This window comes from Pleurodeles waltl, chromosome 2_1 (genome assembly GCF_031143425.1).
Source record: "Pleurodeles waltl isolate 20211129_DDA chromosome 2_1, aPleWal1.hap1.20221129, whole genome shotgun sequence".
Lineage (NCBI taxonomy): Eukaryota > Metazoa > Chordata > Amphibia > Caudata > Salamandridae > Pleurodeles > Pleurodeles waltl.
This window is the reverse complement of record NC_090438.1, coordinates 749,007,736-749,027,523: the sequence shown is the minus strand read 5'-3', so window position 1 is coordinate 749,027,523 and position 19,788 is coordinate 749,007,736. Positions and strand designations below refer to the sequence as shown.

General features: G+C 46.5%; 1 long non-coding RNA gene across 1 annotated transcript in view; it reads left to right on the top strand.

Annotated features, from left to right (window-relative positions):
* The first annotated feature begins 301 nt into the window (after window positions 1–301).
* LOC138259137 (uncharacterized) overlaps window positions 302–19,788 on the top strand; it is a 130,144-nt gene continuing 110,657 nt past the window's right edge. Inside the window, exon 1 of the long non-coding RNA XR_011198647.1 lies at window positions 302–404. This is a non-coding gene — a long non-coding RNA (uncharacterized lncRNA). The remainder of the gene's footprint in view (window positions 405–19,788) is intronic.

The following is a 19,788-nucleotide window of genomic DNA, read 5'->3' as shown; positions in this document are numbered from 1 at the left end:
GTGATGCAAACAAAAATAGGCACTTCAAAGGCAAAAACGGAAAGGAATTGTGCTGTATGTAGGACTGACAGGCTGGAAGACCTCGGAGATTTCTCAATTGGTTTATCCGTCTAAAATCCGAAAAACAAAGAAAATTGTAGGTCATACCACTTTATGTCCGGTACATTGCAGGTGCCCACTAGATGGCAGAAGACGGCAATGTTTAAATCGGCGTACTACATAAACTGCTCCATTAATGGGGTGAGTAAACCCGCCTGGGTCGACGTGCGTGGGGGAGGGGAGTAGAGCATTGTGGTGTCCCGTGCCTGCGAGCTTACGTGTCAAAACAATTCAGCTATCCCCGCAGGCCACAAACAGCACGAGGCGAGAAGCGTTGCCACATAACAAGGACAATGGACAATGCGGTGCGTAATAATAGAGAAAAAAGCACGATCATTCCCCTGGAAAATGCCGACAGCTGCATATCGGTGGGGGTCGGGGTGGGGGCGCTCTGCATTCAGTGGCGCAGTAAAAGAATCAATGCATCAGAACACACAAAGGATGTGTTATTGCTACAATGTATTATTACGAATCTCCCTTCAAATGTTAGTGATTATTATCTCGCCCTTCCGTGCATTTCTGCATTTTTTTAATGCATTTTTGTAATGTGTCAAACACATTGAGGTGTAAAGCCACCCTGAATATGCTTACAAACGAATGAGATTCGTGTGGGTAAATAAGGTATGAATAAACACATTTGGGGCCTCATTTACAAGGATTTTGCACAACCTAGGCTTCATTTTTTTACGCTAAGGTGGCGTAAAACAGTCCCCCACTCCACGCCCTATTTACAAACTGGAGCAATGTCACCATTGTGCCAGTTTGTAAAGCCTTGCGCCACATTATACATGCGCCAGGTATAATGTATGCATGATAGGCGTTCCCCCGTTAAAAGCCCCACAGAAATAGTACAGTGAAATCTACAAGATTTCAATGCACCATGCTGCTCCAGCATAGCGTAATTTTTTAACGCCTGCTCAGGGTAGGTGTTAAAGGTGATGCTGTGCTTTTGTCTATGGGGCCCCTTAACATTGCTGGACAAGCATCAAAATGTTGACACTAGTCTAGCAATGTTAAGGTTTAGCGCCACAACAGTGTCAGAATTTCTGATGCTGTTGTAGACACTTTGCCCCATGGAGCCCTGTTTTGTAAATACAGCGCTGTGCCCCCTGGTGTTTATATGGAATATTTAATAAGTCTGTGCAGAATAAATACCAACAATAAGTGACAAAAACTAGAGGACTACTGTGAGGTAGAAATATCAGATATTTATTCTGTTATTTGGTAACAAACCCAATGGCGATGTGAAAATAGCATTATTAACCACATACTATGCCCATAAAAATCTTTATTGAGCCACACCTGACGTATCGGCCCTCATAATGAACATGGCGGTCTGGACTGCCATGCCGGCGGTGGCAGTAATTGCCTCCAACGGCACGGCGGTCCAGACCGCCATATTACGAACGTGGCTGAACCGCCACAGTTGAAACGCTGCCACCGGTAGGCTCCCGCCACCAGGCAGCCTGGCAGCGTTTCAGATCCAATAGGACAGCGCAGCAAGCAGCGCTGCCCTCTGGATAATGAGTTAAATTTCACCAGCCTTTCCCTGGCGATTTACACTGCCAGGGAAAGGCTAGCAGAATGAGTCACTTGGGCCGTCCCTGGGGGCCCCTGCACTGCCCATGCGCTTGGCATGGGCAGTGCAGGGGCCCCCTTGCACAGCCCGTCGCGCATTTCACTGCCAGAAATACGGGCAGTGAAATGCGCGACGGGTGCTGCTGCACCCGCTGCACTGCCACAGTGGCGCCAGCTCCATTTGGAGCCAGCATCAATGTTCAGGCCCTGTTTCCAGCTGGGCTTGTGGGCGGAAACACTGTTTCTGCCCGCCGGCCCAGCTAGATGTTCTTTATGTGGCCGGCAGGGGGGTCTTCTCGCTGGCGGTCTTCTGTCGACCGACAGCACAGATCTCGGAGGAGAATCCCGCTGAGATCGTAATGACCCCCATAGTCCTGCATCCGAGGGTCCAAGACCAATCATGCAATTAGTACAACAGTGAGCAGAATATTCCTGTATCCTCCTCTCTTCCTTCTTATTAACTGCCTTTCTCCCTCCTTTCCTGAAGATTTGTCATGTTAGTAATTCTTTACCAATGTCCTACTTGAGGTAAAAAAGAGTAAGGAGCATGGAAAAGGTAGGGGGAAAAGGGAAGGAACAGGATGAACAAACATACCTCACCTTCACAAAGTGACTACAAAGCTATTGGCTTTGCCCGTGCTTGTTGGTGAACCATTGTTTAAAAAAGGCAAATAAAAAAAGTTCAAAATACATACTTTAACCCCTTCTGTGCCGAGGACATAACAGTTACATCCTCGAACAGGATTGCACTGTGCCAAAGACGTAAACATTACTTCCTGGCACTGACCCATTCCCCTGTGGGCCATTTAGCCACCCTGGCAGGGATGGCAGCGGAAGCACTTCTGCTGCCACCCGACCCCCCTGTGACATCTGATGACGTCAGCATGCACCGCACGGTGAGATCATCAGAGGTTGTCCCGAAGCGCTGGAAGCTATGCTTTTAGCACATTCCTGGGAGAAATAGATCAGTTTCTCCTCTGGAAGGTGGAAGTTAGAGAGACATCGAAGGAAAGGAAAGGCTTTTCCTTTCCTTCGATGTCTCTTTGAGCATTCCTGTTGCAAAATGGCTTAGCGAAGAGTCGCTCCCGTTTGGGGAGAATTATGTTGGACATTTCTGCCCCCTTGGGATCAGCCATTATTTTTATGTCGATCTGCTCCCAAGGGGGATGGAAACCACTAGACATTAGAGATTAATTTTATACATTTATTTTCGTGTTTTGAGGGCGGCCCCATGGGCAAGGGGTGCTCCCCTTTGGGGGCAATATGTTTAGGCTGTTTCAGCAGTATTTGTAGGCCGATCAGCCCAAAAGGGGGTCAGAAACCCACTAGACACCAGGGATATATTTTTTTGTTTATTTTACGTAAGGGGAGCGGCCCACTTAGGCAAGGGTCAGCCCCCCCACCCCCCATGGGGACATTATACTTTAGGCCATTTCTGCTCCCTTTGGGGGCAGATCAGCCTATTTTTATTAACCCATCTACTCCAAGGATGGCAGAAACCACCAGATGCCAGGGATTTCTTAAAATTATTATTTTATATACGGGAGCTGCCCCATAGGCCAGGGTCACTCCCCATGGAGGCATAATTCATTAGGCCATTTCTACCCCCAGATCGGCCTATTTTTATTAGGCCCATCTATCTGCAAAAGAAACCACTTAGGCACCAGGGATTGTTGTGTGTGCGTTTTGTTTTGGGGAGCAGGCTCCTTCGGCAAGGGTCACTCCCAATAGGGGGACATTACTGTTGGCTATTTTTTTCCCCCCTTGGGGGCTGATCAGCCTATTTTTATCAGGCCCATCTGCCCACAAGGGGTGCTGAAACCACTTAGGCACAAGGGATTATTCTATATGTGTGGTACCATTTGTATTGGGAGACTTGGGAGAGTACTGGGTAGAAGAAAGTTTGTGGCTTCCCTCAGATTCCAGAACTTTGCAGCACCAAAATGTGAGGAAAAAGTGATTTTTAAGCAACATTTTGAGGTTTACAAAGGATTCTAGGTGATAGAAACCAGTGAGAGCCTCACAAGTCACCCATCCTGGGTTCCCCTAGGTATCTAGATTCAGAAAATGTACAGGTTTGCTAGGTTTCCCTAGGTGCCTGCAGAGCATGAGGCCAACATCTCCAGCTAGGCACTTTGAAAAAAAGCTCTGTTTTCATTGGAAAAATGTGATTTGTCCATGTTGTGTTTTGGGGTATTTTCTGTTGCGAGCACTAGATCTACCCACACAAGTGAGGTACCATTTTTATCAGGAGACTTAGGGGAATGCTGGGTGTAAGCAAGTTTGTGGATCCCCTCAGATTCCAGTACTTTGTAGCACCAAAATGTCAGGAAAAGGTGTTTGTTAAGCCAGCGTTTGATGTTTGCAAAGGATTCTGGGTAACAGAACCCAGTGAGAGCCCCAGAACTCAGTCCATCCTGGATTTCCCTAAGTGTCTAGTTTACACAAATGAATAGGTTTGCTAGGTTTTCCTAATTGCCGGCTGAGTTAGAGGCCAAAATCCACAGCTAGGCACTTTGCAAAAAACACATCAGTTTTTATTGGAAAAATGTGATATGTCCACGTTGTGTTGTTTTTGGGCATATCCTGTTGCAGACACTAGGCCTACCCACACTAGTGAGGTTCCATTTTTATCGGCAGAGTTGGGGGAGAGCTGGGTGGAAGGAGGTTTGTGGTGGCCCTTAGATTTCTGAACCTTGCAGGACCGAAATATGAGGACAAAGTTTTTTTTAGGTACATTTTGAGGCTTGCAAAGGATTTTGGGTGACAGAACCCAGTGAGAGCCCCAAAAGCCACCTTGTCTTGGAGTTCCCTCGGGTTCTGGATTAGAAAAATGTAAAGGTTTGCTAGGTGTTCCTAGGTGCCGGCTCAGCTAGGTTCCAAAATCCGCGACTAGGCACTTTGCAAAAAACACGTCAGCTTTTTGTGATGTGTCCACGTTGTGTTTTGGGTCATTCCCTCTCTCAGGCACTAGGCCTACCCACACAAGTGAGGTACCATTTGTATCGGGAGACTTGGAGGAATACTGGGTGGAAGAAAGGTTGTGGCTCCTCTCAGATTCCAGAACTTTGCAGCACCGAAATATGAGGAAAAAGTGTTTTGTTCGTCAGATTTTGAGGTTTGCAAAGGATTCTGGGCAACAGGACCCAGTGGGAGCCCCATAAGTAACCCCACCCTGAATTCCTCTAGGTGTGTAGTTTAAAAAAAATTCTAGGTTTGCTTAGTTTCTTTTGGTGCCGATGTAGCTAGAGGCCAGAATCTACATCTAGGCAGTTTGTGAAAAACAAATCCATTTTCATTGGAAAAATGTGATGTGTTCACAGTGTGTTTTGGGGGATTTTCTGCTGTGGGCACTAGGTCTACCCACACAAGTGAGGTACCATTTGTATCGGGAGACTTGGAGGAATACTGGGTGGAAGAAAGGTTGTGGCTCCTCTCAGATTCCAGAACTTTGCAGCACCGAAATATGAGGAAAAAGTGTTTTGTTCGTCAGATTTTGAGGTTTGCAAAGGATTCTGGGCAACAGGACCCAGTGGGAGCCCCATAAGTAACCCCACCCTGAATTCCTCTAGGTGTGTAGTTTAAAAAAATGTCTAGGTTTGCTTAGTTTCTTTTGGTGCCGACGTAGCTAGAGGCCAGAATCTACATCTAGGCAGTTTGTGAAAAACAAATCCATTTTCATTGGAAAAATGTGATGTGTTCACAGTGTGTTTTGGGGGATTTTCTGCTGTGGGCACTAGGTCTACCTACACAAGAGAGGTACCATTTTTATCGGGAGACTTAGCGGAATGCTGGGTGTAAGGAAGTTTGTGGATACCCTCAGATTCCAGAACTTTGCAGCACCGAAATATGAGGAAAAGGTGTTTTTTTAGCAAAGGTTTAGGTTTGCAAAGGATTCTGGCTGACAGAACCGAGTGAGAGCTACACAACTCACCCCATCCTGGATTCCCCTAGTGTCTAGTTTCCAAAAATGTATAGGTTTGTTAAGTTTCACTTGGCGTCGACTGAGCTAGAGGCCAAAATCCACAGTTAGCAATTGCAAAAAACGCTTCTGTTTTAATTGGAAAAATGTGATGTGTTCACAGTGTGCTTTGGAGAATTTTCGGTCGGGGGCACTAGACCTATCCACACAAGTGTGGTGCCATTTGTATCGGAAGACTTGAGGGAAAAGTGGGTGGAAGGAAGTTTGTGGCTCACGTCAGATTCCAGTACTTTGTAGCACCGAAATGTTAGGAAAAAGTGTTTTTTAAGCCAGAGTTTGATGTTTGCAAAGGATTCTGGGTAACAGAACCGGGTGAGAGCCCCACAACTCACCCCCATCCTGGATTCCCCTAGGTGTCTAGTTTCCAAAAAGTTATAGGTTTGCTAGGTGTTCCTAGGTGCCGGCTGAGCTAGATTCCTAAATCCTCAGCAAGGCACTTTGCAAAAAACACATCCGTTTTCATTGGAAAAATGTGATGTGTCCATGTTGTGTTTTGGGGCATTTCCCGCTGTGGACACTAGGCCTACCCACACAAGTGAGGTTCCATTTTTATCGGCAGACTTGGAGGAATGGTGGGTGGAAGGAAGTTTGTGGCTGCCCTTAGATTCCAGGACTTTGCAGCACCGAAATATGAGGAAAAAGTGTCTTGTTAGCCAGATTTTGAGATTTGCAAAGGATTCTGAGTGACAGAACACAGTGAGAGCCCCACAAGTAACCCCAACCTAGATTTGCATAGGTTTGTAGTTCAAAAAAATGTGTAGGTTTGCTAAGTTTCTTTAGGTAGCGGCTGGGCTTGAGGCCAATATCGCCAGCTAGGCACCTTGCAAAAAACACATGCATTTTTATTTGAAAAATGTGATGTGTTTACCTTGTGTTTTGGTGGATTTCCGGTCACGGGCACTAGTCCTACCCCTACAAGTGCGGTACCATTTGTATTGGGAGACGTGGGAGAGTACTGGGTAGAAGGAAGTTTTCTTCAGATTCCAGAATTTTACACCACCTAAATGTGAGGAAAAAGTGATTTTTTAGCCACATTCTGAGGTTTGCAAAGGATTCTAGGTGACAGAAACCAGTGAGAGCCACACAAGTCACCCCATCCTTCATTCCCCTAGGTATCTAGATTCAGAAAATGTACAAGTTTTCTAGGTTTTCCTAGGTGCCGGCAGAGCTTGAGCCAACATCTCCAGCTAGGCTCTTTGGAAAAAAAAAACTATGTTTTCAATGGAAAAATGTGATTTGTCCATGTTGTGTTTTGGGGTATTTTCTGTTGTGGGCACTAGGTCTACCCTACAAGTGAGGTACCATTTTTATCAGGAGACCTGGGGGAATGCGAGGAAAAGGTGCTTTTAATGCCAAAGTTTGAGGTTTGCAAAGGATTCTGGGTAACAGAACCCAGTGAGAGCCCCACAACTCACCCCATCCTGGATTCCCCTCGGTGTCTAGTTTCCAAAGATGTATAGGTTTGTTAAGTTTCTCTTGGCGCCGACAGAGCTAGAGGCCAAAATCCACAGCTAGGCGCTTTGCAAAAAACGCTTCAGTTTTCATTGGAAAAATGTGATGTGTTCGCAGTGTGCTTTGGAGGATTTTCGGTCTGGGGCACTAGACCTACCCACACCAGTGTGGTACCATTTGTATTGGAAGACTTTGGGGAATAGTGGGTGGAAGGAAGTTTGTGGCTCCCTTCAGATTCCAGTACTTTGTAGCACCGAAATGTCAGGATAATGTGTTTTTTAAGCCAGAGTTTGATGTTTGCAAAGGATTCTGGGTAACAGAACCCAGTGAGAGCCCCACAACTCATCCCCATCCTGGATTCCCTTAGGTGTCTAGTTTCCAAAAATGTATAGGTTGGCTAGGTGTCCCTAGGTGCCAGGTGAGCTAGATTCTTAAATCCGCAATCAATCAATCAAAGAAATTTGTAGAGCACGCTACTCACCCGTGAGGGTCTCAAGGCGCTGGGGGGGGGGGAGAAACTGTGGGAGGGGGAGTCAGGGAGGGTCACTGGTCGAACAGCCAAGTCTTGAGGTTCTTTCTGAAGACCAGTAGGTCTTTGGTCTTGCGAAGGTCAGTGGGGAGGGAGTTCCAGGTTTTGGGGACGAGGTAGGAGAAAGACCTGCCTCCTGTGGTGGTGTGCTGGATGCGGGGGACTGTGGCTAGGGCGAGGTCGGCTGATCGGAGGTTGCGTGTGGAAGTGTGGAAGTTTACTCTTTCATTGAGGTAGGTTGGGCCGGTGTTGTGGAGGGATTTGTGTGTGTGGATGAGGATCTTGAATGTGATTCTCTTGTCTATGGGGAGCCAGTGTAGGGATTTGAGGTGTGGTGAGATTCGTTTGTGGCGGGGGAGGCCAAGGACGAGGTGCGCGGCTGTGTTCTGGATTCTTTGGAGTTTGCGTTTGAGTTTGAGTGTGGTGCCGGCGTAGAGGGCGTTGCCGAAGTCCAGTCTGCTGCTGCAAGGCACTTTGCAAAAAACACATCAGTTTTTATTAAAAAAATGTGATGTGTCCATGTTGTGTTTTGAGGCTTTTACCGTTGCGGACACTGGGCCTACCCACACAAGTGAGGTTCCATTTTTATCGGCAGACTTGGAGGAATGCTGGGTGGAAGGAAGTTCGTGGCTGCCCTTAGATTCCAGGACTTTGCAGCACCGAAATATGAGGAAAAAGTGTCTTGTTAGCCAGATTTTGAGGTTTGCAAAGGATTCTGAGTGACAGAAGACAGTGAGAGCCCCACAAGTAACCCCAACCTAGATTTGCCTAGGTTTGTAGTTCAAAAAAATGTGTAGGTTGGCTAAGTTTCTTTAGGTGCCGGCTGTGCTTAAGGCCAAAATCCCCAGCTAAGCACTTTGCAAAAAACACATGCATTTTTATTGGAAAAATGTGATGTGTTTACTTTGTGTTTTGGGGTATTTCTGGTCACGGCACTAGTCCTACCCACACAAGTGCAGTACTGTTTGTATTGGGGAACTTGGGAGCATACTGGGTAGAAGGAAGTTTGTGGCTTCCCTCAGATTCCAGAACTTTGCAGCACCAAAATGTGAGGAAAAAGTGATTTTTTAGCCACATTTTGAGGTTCGCAAAGGATTCTGGGTGACAGAAACCAGTGAGAGCCACACAAGTCACCCCATCCTGGATTCCCCTAGGTGTCTAGATTCAGAAAATGTACAGGTTTTCTAGATTTCCCTAGGTGCCGGCAGAGCTTGAGGCTAAGATCTCCAGCTAGGCACTTTGAAAAAAAAACCTCAGTTTTCATTTGAAAAATTTGATTTGTCCATGTTGTGTTTTTGGGTATTTTTTGTTGTGGGCACTAGGTCTACCCTACAAGTGAGGTACCATTTTTATCAGGCAACCTGGGGGAATGCTGGGTGTAAGCAAGTTTGTGGATCCCCTCAGATTCCAGGACTTCGCAGCACCGAAATGTGAGGAAAAGATGCTTTTTATGCCAAAGTTTGATGTTTGAAACTATTCTAGGTAACAGAACCCAGTGAGAGCCCCACAATTCACCCCATCCTGGATTCCCCTAGGTGTCTAGTTTCGAAAGATGTATAGGTTTATTAAGTTTCGCTTGGCGTCGACTGAGCTAGAGGACAAAATCCACAGCTAGACGCTTTGCAAAAAATGCTTCCGTTTTCATTGGAAAAATGTAGTGTGTTCACAGTGTGTTTGGGGGGATTTCTGGTTGCGGGCAGTAGTCATACCCACACAAATGTGGTACCATGTGTATCCGGAGGCTTGGGGGACTATTCGGTGGAAAGAAGTTTGTGGCTTCCCTCAGATTCCAGTACTTTCCAGAACCGAAATGTTAGGTAAAGGTGTTTTTTAAGCCAGAGTTTGAGGTTTGCAAAGGATTCTGGGTAACAGAACCCAGTGAGAGCCCCACAACTCACCCCATCCTGGATTCCCCTAGGTGTCTAGTTTCCACAAATGCATAGATTTTCTAGGCTTTTCTAGATGCCGGCTGAGCTAGAGGCCAAAATCCACAGCTAGGCACTTTGCAAAAAACACATCAGTTTTTATTGGAAAAATGTGATGTGTCCTGTTGTGTTTTGGGACATGTCCTGTCGCGGACACTAGTCCTACCCACACAAGTTAGGTTCCATTTTTATCGGAAGAATTGGGAGAATGCTGGGTGGAAGGACGTTCGTGGCTGCCCTTAGATTCCAGGACTTTGCAGCACCGAAATGTGAGGAAAAAGTGTCTTGTTAGCCAGATTTTGAAGTTTGCAAAGGATTCTGGGTGACAGAACACAGTGAGAGCCCCACAAGTAACCCCAACCTAGATTTGCCTAGGTTTTTAGTTCAACATTTTTTGTAGGTTTGCTAAGTTTCTTTTGGTGCCAGCTGAGCTTGAGGCGAAAATCCACAGCTAGGCACTTTGCAAAAAACACATGCATTTTTATTGAAAAATTGTAATGTGTTTACAGGGTGTTTTGGGGGATATGTGGTCACGGGCACTAGTCCTACCCACACAAGTGTGGTACCATTTGTATTGGGAGAATACTGGGTAGAAGGAAGTTTGTGGCTCCCCTCAGATTCCAGAACTTTGCAGCACCGAAATGTGAGGAAAAAGTGATTTTATTAGCCACATTTTGAGGTTTGCAAAGGATTCTGGGTGATAGAAACCAGTGAGAGCCTCACCCATTACCCCATCCCAGGTTACCCTAGGTATCTAGATTCGGAAAATGTAGAGGTTTGCTTGGATTCCATAGGTGCCGGGAGAGCTTGAAGCCAACATCTCCAGCTAGGCACTTTGAAAATAAAACCTGAGTTTTCTTTGGAAAAATGTGATTTGTCCATGTTGTGTTTTGGGGTATTTTCTGTTGTGGGCACAAGGTCTACCCACACAAGTGAGGTACCATTTTTATCAGGAGACCTGGGGGAATGCTGGGTGTAAGCAAGTTTGTGGATCCCGTCAGATTCCATTACTTTGCAGCACCAAAATTTGAGAAAAGGTTTTTTTTAGGCCAAAGTGTGAGGTTTGCAAAGGATTCTGGGTAACAGAACACAGTGAGAGCCCCACAACTTACCCCATCCTGGATTCCCCTAGGTGTGTAGGTTCCAAAAATGTATAGGTTTGTTAAGTTTCGCTTGGCGTCGACTGAGCTAGAGGCCAAAATCCATAGCTTGGCGCTTTGCAAAAAACGCTTCTGTTTTCATTGGAAAAATGTTGTGTGTTCACAGTGTGATTGGGGGGATTTCAGGTCGCGGGCACTAGTCCTACCCGCACAAGTGTGGTACCATTTGTATTGGGATACTTGGGGGAATACTCAGTGGATGGAAGTTTGTGGCTTCCCTCAGATTCCAGTACTTTGCAGCACCGAAATGTGAGGAGAAGGTGTTTTTTAAGCCAGAGTTTGAGGTTTGCAAAGGATTCTGGGTAACAGAACCCAGTGAGACCCCACAACTCACCCCATCATGGATTCCCCTAGGTGTCTAGTTTCCAGGAATGTATAGGTTTGCTAGGTTTCCCTAGTTGCCGGCTGAGCTAGAAGCCAAAATCCACAGCTAGGCACTTTGCAAAAAACACATCAGTTTTTATTGGAAAAATGTGATGTGTCCATGTTGTGTTTTTGGGCATTTCCTGTCGCGGACATTAGGCCTACCCACACAAGTGAGGTTCCATTTTTATCAGCAGAGCTGGGGAAGTGCTTTGTGGAAGGAAATTTGTGGCTGCCCTTGGATTTCAGAACTTTTCAGCACCGAAATGTGAAGAAAATGTTTTTGTTTTAGGTAAATTTTGAGGCTTGAAAAGGATTCTGGGTGACAGAACCCACTGAGAGCCCCAAAAACCACCCTGTCTTTGACTTTGCTAGGTGTCTGGATTTGAAAAAGGTATAGGTTTGCTAGGTGTTCCTAGGTGCTGGCTCAGCTAGGTTCCAAAATCCACGGCTAGGCACTTTGCAAAAAACATGTCAGCCTTTATTGGCAAAATGTGATGTGTCCACGTTGTGTTTTGCGGCTTTTACTGTCGCAGGCACTAGGCCTACCCACACAAGTGAGGTATCATTTGTATCAGAAGACTTAGGGGGATGCTGGGTGGGGGAAGTTTGTGGCACCCCTCAGATTCCTGAACTTTGCAGCTCCGAAATAGTAGGAAAAAGTGTTTTTTTAGCTACATTTTGAGGTTTGCAAAGAATTCTGATTGACAGAAACCAGTGAGAGCCCCACAAGTCACCCCATCCTGGATTCCCCCTAGGTGTCAAGATTCAGAAAGTGTACAGGTTTGCTGGGTTTCCCTTGGTGCCGGCTGAGCTGGAGGCCAACATCTCTAGCTAGGCACTTTGCAAATAACACGCCTGTTTTCATTGGAAAAATATGATTTGTCCGTGTTGCGTTTTGGTGCATTTTCTGTTGTGGGCACTAGGTCTATCCACACAAGTGAGGTACTGTTTTTGTCGGGAGAATTGGGGAATGCTGGGTGTTAGGAAGTTTGTGGATACCTTCAGATTCCAGAACTTTGCAGCACCGAAATGTGAGGAAAATGTATTTTTAAGCCAAAGTTTGAGGTTTGCAAAGGATTCTGGGTGACAGAAACCAGTAGGAGCTCCAAAACCCGTCCAATCCTGGACTCCCCTTGGTGTCTAGTTTTCAAAAATGTATAGTTTTGCCAGGTTTCCATAGGTGCCGGCTGAGCTAGAGGCCAAAATCCACAGCTAGGCACTTTGCAAAAAACACATCAGCTTTTATTGGAAAAATGTAATGTGTCCACGTTGTGTTTTGGGGCATTTCCTGTTGCGGACACTAGGCCTACCCACAGAAGTGCAGTTCCATTTTTATCAGGAGTCGTGGGGGAATGCTAGGTTGAAGGAAGTTTGTGGCCACCTTTAGATTCCAGAACTTTGCAGCACTAAAATGTGAGGAAAAAGTATTTTTTTAGGTACATTTTGAGGCTTGCCAGGAATTCTGGGTGACAGAACCCAGTGAGATCCCCAAAAGTCACCCCGTCTTAGACTTCCCTATGTTTCAGATTTCCGAAAATGTATAGGTTTTCTATCTGTCCCTAGGTGCCGGCTGAGCTGAATACCAAAATCCACGGCTAGGCACTTTGCAAAAAACACATTCATTTTCATTGGAAAAATGTGATGTGTCGACGTTGTGTTTTGGGGCATTTGTTGTAACGGTCACTAGTCCTACCTTACAAGTGAGGTACCATGTTTATCGGGAGACTTGGAGGAATGCTGGGTGGAAGAAGGTTTGTGGCTCCCCTCAGATTCCATAACTTTGCAGCACCGAAATGTGTTGAAAAAGTATTTTCTTAGGCAAATTGTGAGATTTGCAAAGGATTCTGCATGACAGAACCCAGTGAGAGCCCATTCCTGATTTCCCTAGGTGTCTAGTTTCCAAACATGTATAGGTTTGCTGGGTTTCCCCAAGGGCTGGCTGAACTAAACTCCAAAATCCACAGCTAGGCGCTGTGCAAAAAACATGACTGTTTTAAATATGATCTGTCCTTCTTGTGTTTTGGTGCATTTTTCTGTCGCTGGCTGTACGTCTACCCACACAAGTGAGGTTCTATTTTTATATGGAGACTTGGGGGAATGCTGGGTGGAAGGAACTTTGTGGCTCCCCTCAGAATCCAGAACTTTGCAGCACTGAAATTTGAGAAAAAAGTATTTTTTAGGTAAATGTTGAGGTTTGCTAAAGATTCTGGGCCACAGAGCCCAGTGAGTGCCCCACAAGTCACCCGTCCTGGATTTCCCTACGTGTCTATTTTCCACAAATGTAGATGTTTACTTAGTGTCCACAAGTGCCGGCTGAGCTAGGTTCCAAAATCCACGGCTAGGCACTTTGCAAAAAAAAGTCTGTTTTCATTAGAAAAATGTGATGAATGCACATTGTGTTTTGGGTTATTTCCTGTAACGGACACTAGGCCTGCCTACAGAAGTGAGGTACCATTTGTATCAGGAGACTTGGGGGAATGCTGGATGGAAGGACGTTTGTGCCTTCCCTCAGATTCCAGAACTTTTCAGCACTAAAATGTGTGGAAAAGTGTTTTTTTAGCCAAATTGTGCCATATGTAAAGGATTCTGCGTGACAGAACCCAGCGAGAGCTCCACAAGTCACCCCATCCTGGATTCCCCCAGGTGTCTAGTTTCCAAAAATGTATAGGTTTGCTAGGTTTCCTGTTAGACTTTTCATCCTTGGTGTGGTCTCCCTTAACTTTTTGCCTCTGTTTCCCAGGTTGTTGATGTGTGCTGGACTCTGTTTTTGCTGTTTTTGTTACTCTGGGCACTTTACCACTGCTAACCAATGCTAAAGTTCAAGTGCTGCTATACAAAATGTGCATGTAATTAGTTCATCCATGATTGGCATAATTGATTTACAAGTAAGTCCCTAGTACAATGAACTGGAGGCGGCCAGGGCCTGTAAATCAAATGCTACTAGTGGGCCTGCAGCACTGGTTGTGCCACCCACATTAGTAGCTCTGTAAACATGGTTCAGACCTACCACTGTAGTGTCTGTGTGTGCAGTTGTAAACAGTAAATTAGACTTGGCAAGTGTACCCCCTTGCCAGGCATAAACCTTCCCTTTACTTACATGTAAGGCACCCCTAAGATAGGTCCTAGGTAGCCCCATCGGCAGGGTGCAGTGTATGGTTAAGGTAGGACATATAGGGGGTGATTCCAACGCTGGCGGGCGGAAACTGCCATTTGGCCGCCATGCGGTCATAATTCCGCGGCCCCCATTCTGACATTCCCGCTGGGCCGGCGGGCGCTAACCAAGTTAGCGCCCGCCGGCCCAGCGGGAATGAGGCCGCAACACAGGAGCCGGCTCCGAACGGAGCCGGCGGTGTTGCAGCGGTGCGACGGGTGCAGTTGCACCCGTCGCGCTTTTCACTGTCTGCCATGCAGACAGTGAAAAGCAGGCCGGGGCCCTGTTAGGGGGCCCCAGGACACCCGTTACCGCCAGCCTCTTCCTGGCGGTGAAAAACGCCAGAAGCAGGCTGGCGGTACGGGGGTCAGAACCCCCAGGGCAGCGCTGCCCTGGCAGATTCTCCCAGCCGGGGCAAAAACGGCGGATGACCGCCGGCCCCGGCAATCCGACCGCAGCTTTACCGCCGCGGTCGGAATGGGGATTGAAGCACCGCCAGCCTGTTGGCTGTGCTTCCGTCATTCGTGGCCCTGGCGGTCCAAGACCGCCAGGGTCAGAATGACCCCCATAGTAATGTGTTTTATATGTCCTAACATTGAAATGCTGCTAAATTCATTTTTCACTGTTGCAAGGCCTGTCCTTCTCATAGGTTAACATGGGAGCTACCTTTAAAAATGGTGAAAGTTCAGATTTCCTTTGGGAGCTGATAGAATGTGGAGTTTGGGGTCTCTGAGCTCACAACTTAAAAATACATCTTTTAGTAAAGTTGATTTTAAGATTGTGTGTTTGAAAATGCCACTTTTAGAAAGTGAGCATTTTCTTGCTTAAACCATTTCTGTGACTCTGCCTGTTTGTGGATTCCCTGTATGGCTCAGTTTGACAGTTGGGCATGTTGCACCTCTCACTAGACAGTGACACAAAGGGAGCAGGGTGTAGTCTGCATTTCCTGATGAGCCATCTGTGCTAGGAGGGAGGGGAGGAGTGGTCACTCACACCTGAAAGGGCTGTGCCTGCCCTCACACAATGCAGTCTCAAACCCCCTGGTGTGTGTCTGGGGTCTGGCCTTGGCATGGCAGGATTTCACAACCAAGAAAGACTTTCCTTTGAAGTAAGCCTACTTCAAAGGGCAAAATGGGTATAAGAAGGGCACCCAAAACCACAGACTTTAGAACAGTTCTGGAAACCAAGAGGAACCTCTGCCTGGAGAAGAGCCGAAGAGCTGAGGAAGAAGAGCTGCCCTGCCTGTGACTGTGCTTTGTGGAGCCCTCCTGCAGTTGCTGCTTCTGCCTGTGCTAGAGAACAAAGACTGGACTTTGTGCTGCCTTCCTTCTTGTGAAGAACTCTCCAAGGGCTTGATTTAGAGCTTGCCTCCTGTTGTTTGAAGTCTCAGGGACAGCAAAAACTTCTCTCTGCCAGCACCTGGTGCCTCTGCTGAGACTCCTACTCTGCCAAGTGGTGCCCACCCAGTTCCTCGGACCCTGAAAAGAGAAGCTGGCAGCCCAAGAGTGAGAAATCCACACACCGACCGCCATGCGGGGAAAAGATCGACGCGACTCTGATCTGCGGCTGAAAAATTGGCACGCCGCCGGCTTCATGGCTGAAAATCGATGCTCGCCTGCAACGAACCGGAAGATAGAAGCTGGGGAAATGCCACGCAGCTTCGCTGACGAAGGCTGGTGAGATCGCAACCCGCGCTGCGTGGATTTGGATCATCGTGCTGCAGGATTTCTGACACAAACATCGCTGGGCATGCAAAAATGATGCACGGGCTGCCTGGACCCGAGAGTGCGGTTTGAATCGACGCAATGCTCTCCTGTGGAGAGAAGAAACGATGCACTCTGACTTGACTGAAGGAGAAACAACGCAAGGTCTCGAATGCAAGTGAAATTGATGCATCACAAGCTCTTTTTGACACACACTCGCCCGTGGGGGTTATTTTTGACACACCCAAGTATATTTCCACGCTAACAGCGTAAGCATTGTGTTTAAAACTACATGAAGACTCTTTTTGGCTTTTAATTGATAACTTGACTTGTGTATTGGGGATTTTTGTCGTTTTGGTCTTGTTTTATTTAGATAAATATTTCCTATTTTTCTAAACCTGTGTTGTGTCATTCTGTAGTGTTTTCATTAAGTTACTGTGTGTGTTAGTACAAATACTTCACACCTAGCACTCTGAAGTTAACCCTACTGCTCGTGCCAAGCTACCAAGGGGGTGAGGGAGGTTAGCTGAGGGTGATTCTCTTTTACCCTGACTAGAGTGAGGGTCCTTGCTTGGACAGGGGGTAACCTGACTGCCAACTAAAGACCCAATTTCTAACATTGGTGATCAGCGGTTGGGATTGTACTTGTATTTGTACTTGACATTCAGTGATTAAGTGTCCACTACTGTTTTGAGTTCAGACCACTACCTGACCACATACTACTTGTCTTGTAATTTTTGCTTTTATCTCTTTTTCTTGGATTTTTCTCAAATCCATTTTTTGTGGCAATCTTTGATTGACTTCTGATGTTCATTGGGAACTTGTTTTCTGCCTTTTGGAACTTTGCACTTTTGTTGACTTTTCATCATGTCCCAATCTGGAGATGCATCAGTTGGGGCTGCTCTTGACCTAGAGAAATTAGAGAGCTATATAAAGGCTCAGTTTAAGCAGTTCTGTAAAAGTTTTAACCATCGCATTAAGAGCTCATCCAAGAAGGAGGAGCTGCAAAAGGCGCTTAGGATCTGGGTGACAGCCAAGAGCACTGAAGGGCACACATAGGATGAGTAGGAGGAAGAGCAGTCCATACACAATGGTATTGTGGGTGGGCCTGTTATGTTCAGAGAGAAGGTCTCCAGGGCAGGTAGCAGTGTCTTATCTAAGGGTCTGACCCCTGAAGAGTTGCAGGACAGACAGGCAGAGAAGGAGCACCAGAGGAAGTTAGAGAAAATGAGGATGGCCATAGAGGAGAAAAGGTGTTGTTGGCTCATGAGCTCAGCTTAAGGGAGCTGGATCAGAGGACCCAGTCTAGTAGGGATGGTGGCAGCCACATCACAGTGCAGCCTGAGAGGAGGTGTGCACATTCCTAAAGATCTTGTGAAGGATTACAAGAGGGAAAATGACATATACTTGTGGTTAAAGGGGTATGAGTCTGCTCTCAATATGAATCTGGTCCCTGAAGCTCATTGGGGGGGCGGGTCTGTGGAAGCACTTTAAGGGAAAGGGGAGGGATACACTGACAGCCTTAGGGGATGCTCAGAATCTCACCTACACTATCATGAAGGATGCCCTGCTCCCAAGATATGGTCTCACCCCTGAGTAGTATAAGGATACGTCTAGGTCCTATAAGAAGAAGTAATCCCAAACATGGTTGTAATGTGTTGATTCTTTTTGCAGGTCACTGGATGGTTGGGTGAAGGGCAGTAAAGTAACTACGTATGAGGGGCTTTACAATCTGATTGCTTGGGAGCACTTGTACAGTTTATGTTTTCCAGAGCTGCGCCAGTACCTGATTGACAGCAAGCTGACTGATCCCAGGAAGCTTGCACAGGAAGTGGTCCGCTGGGAGAGCACCAGGGTCCTAAAGAGGTATGGGGAGACCACGCCAATGGTGGGCAGGGTCCCTCCCCGAAGAAAAGGGGGGGTAAGGGAGTTCTCTAAAGGGCCCCAAACTGATTCCCAGGGTAAAGATTCCCAACCCCACAGTGAGAAGAAGCCATGGTTCTCCAAAGGGAAGCCAGTGGCAGGGGGGCCCCCATGTAAGTGTTATGCATGTGACCAGGTGGGTCATGTCAGGGGGGACCCCAAATGCCCCAAGAGTACACGGCACCCACTGGTGCGTAGCCCCAAGGTTTGGCTAGTGTACCGCTTGGGGAGGAGTTGGTTCCAGGTGCGTGGGAGGCAGCTGAGATTACCCCTGTCTCACTAGGGTACAGTGAGATAGTCCAGAGAACCCTTGTGCCTGAGAACACTAAAAAGTACAGGCAGTGGGTGACCATCAATGGACAGAGGGTGGAGGCTCCAAGAGACACAGGAGCCAGTGTGACTACAGTGAGGAGTCAGCTGGTACCTGAAGAGCAGATTGATCCCCGGGTACTTCACCAAGTAGTTGCATTGGACAACTCAGAGCGCCTGTGCAGAGCGGCGCAGGTTCCCTGTGAATGGGGGGGTCTGTCAGAGTCACCAGATCCTCTGGGTCTGTGCACGTTCTCAACACTTCCACCACAAGACAGCTCCAATACTCTGGTTAGATTTGTCACAGAGTCTAAGAGAGTCCAAGTGGGGAAAAGGGGATTAGGCAGGGAACAGCTGGGAAGGAGACCTGTAGGAAGCAAAAGGTCAAAACACACAACATCAAAATTACATCTCATGAAAACAGTACCATGCTATAACTCTAAGCTTCGTCATTCTGAAAACATGAACAACCCTAGAATAGTCCTAAACTGACTAGGCTTTAGATGACCGAATACCTGAGGAGGAAACAAGAAAAGTTAAATAGAACTTTCAAATTCAAGTACTTTCTTTAGCATGAGAATCAGTAAACACTTTGAGTAATTTCTAAACAATCATATGAATCTCCATTTAAGAATACATATCAGGAACACACAGCATTACATCTAGAATTCTGGTCGTGTTGTGTTCTTCTCAAAACATTGGAAAGTGAATTGCGCAAATTGCAGGTTTTTATATGTGTAATAAATACCATAAAGGATTGTGCACCATGAAATCACACAACGTAGATTCAAGGAATAAATCACACGACTTGTCAACTCGAAATGCTATCAAGGAAATGTTCTAGAATGGTAGCGCACAGTAATTTACATTATTTATACATGAGGAAAGAATCGCGCGTCTTGCCGATTCCAATGCCACCATGGAACTGCCAAAAAATGGTAGCGCACTATGAATAACATGGATTAAACACAAGGAAGGAATCGCGCATCTTGCCGATTCGAATGCCACCATGAAACTGCCAAGAAAAGTTAGCGCACAATGAATATCATGAATTAACCACAAGGGAAGAATCGCGCGTCTTGCTGATTCTAATGCCACCATGAAAATGCCTCGGAAATGATAGCGTACAATGAATATCAAGAATCGCACACAAGGAAAGAATCGCGCGTGTTGCTGATTCGAATGTCACCATGAAACTGCCAAAAAATGGTAGTGCACTATGAATAACATGAATTAAAACTCGAGGAAGGAATCGCGCACCTTGCCGATTCAAAAGCCACCATGAAACTTCCAAGAAATGGTAGCCCACAATGAATAACATGAAAAGCACTCAAGGAAAGAATTGCGCGTCTTGCCAATTCAACTGCCACCATGAAAATGCCTCGGAAATGGTAGCGTACAATGAATTTCAAGAATTACACACAAGGAAAGAATCCTGCATGTTGCCGATTCGAATGTCACCATGAAACTGCCAAGAAAATGGTAGCTTACAGTGAATATCAAGAATTACACACCAGGAAAGAATTGCGCGTGTTGCTGATTCGAATGCCACCATGAGACTGTCAAGGAGTGGTAGCGCACAATGATTAACACTAATTAATCACAAGGAAA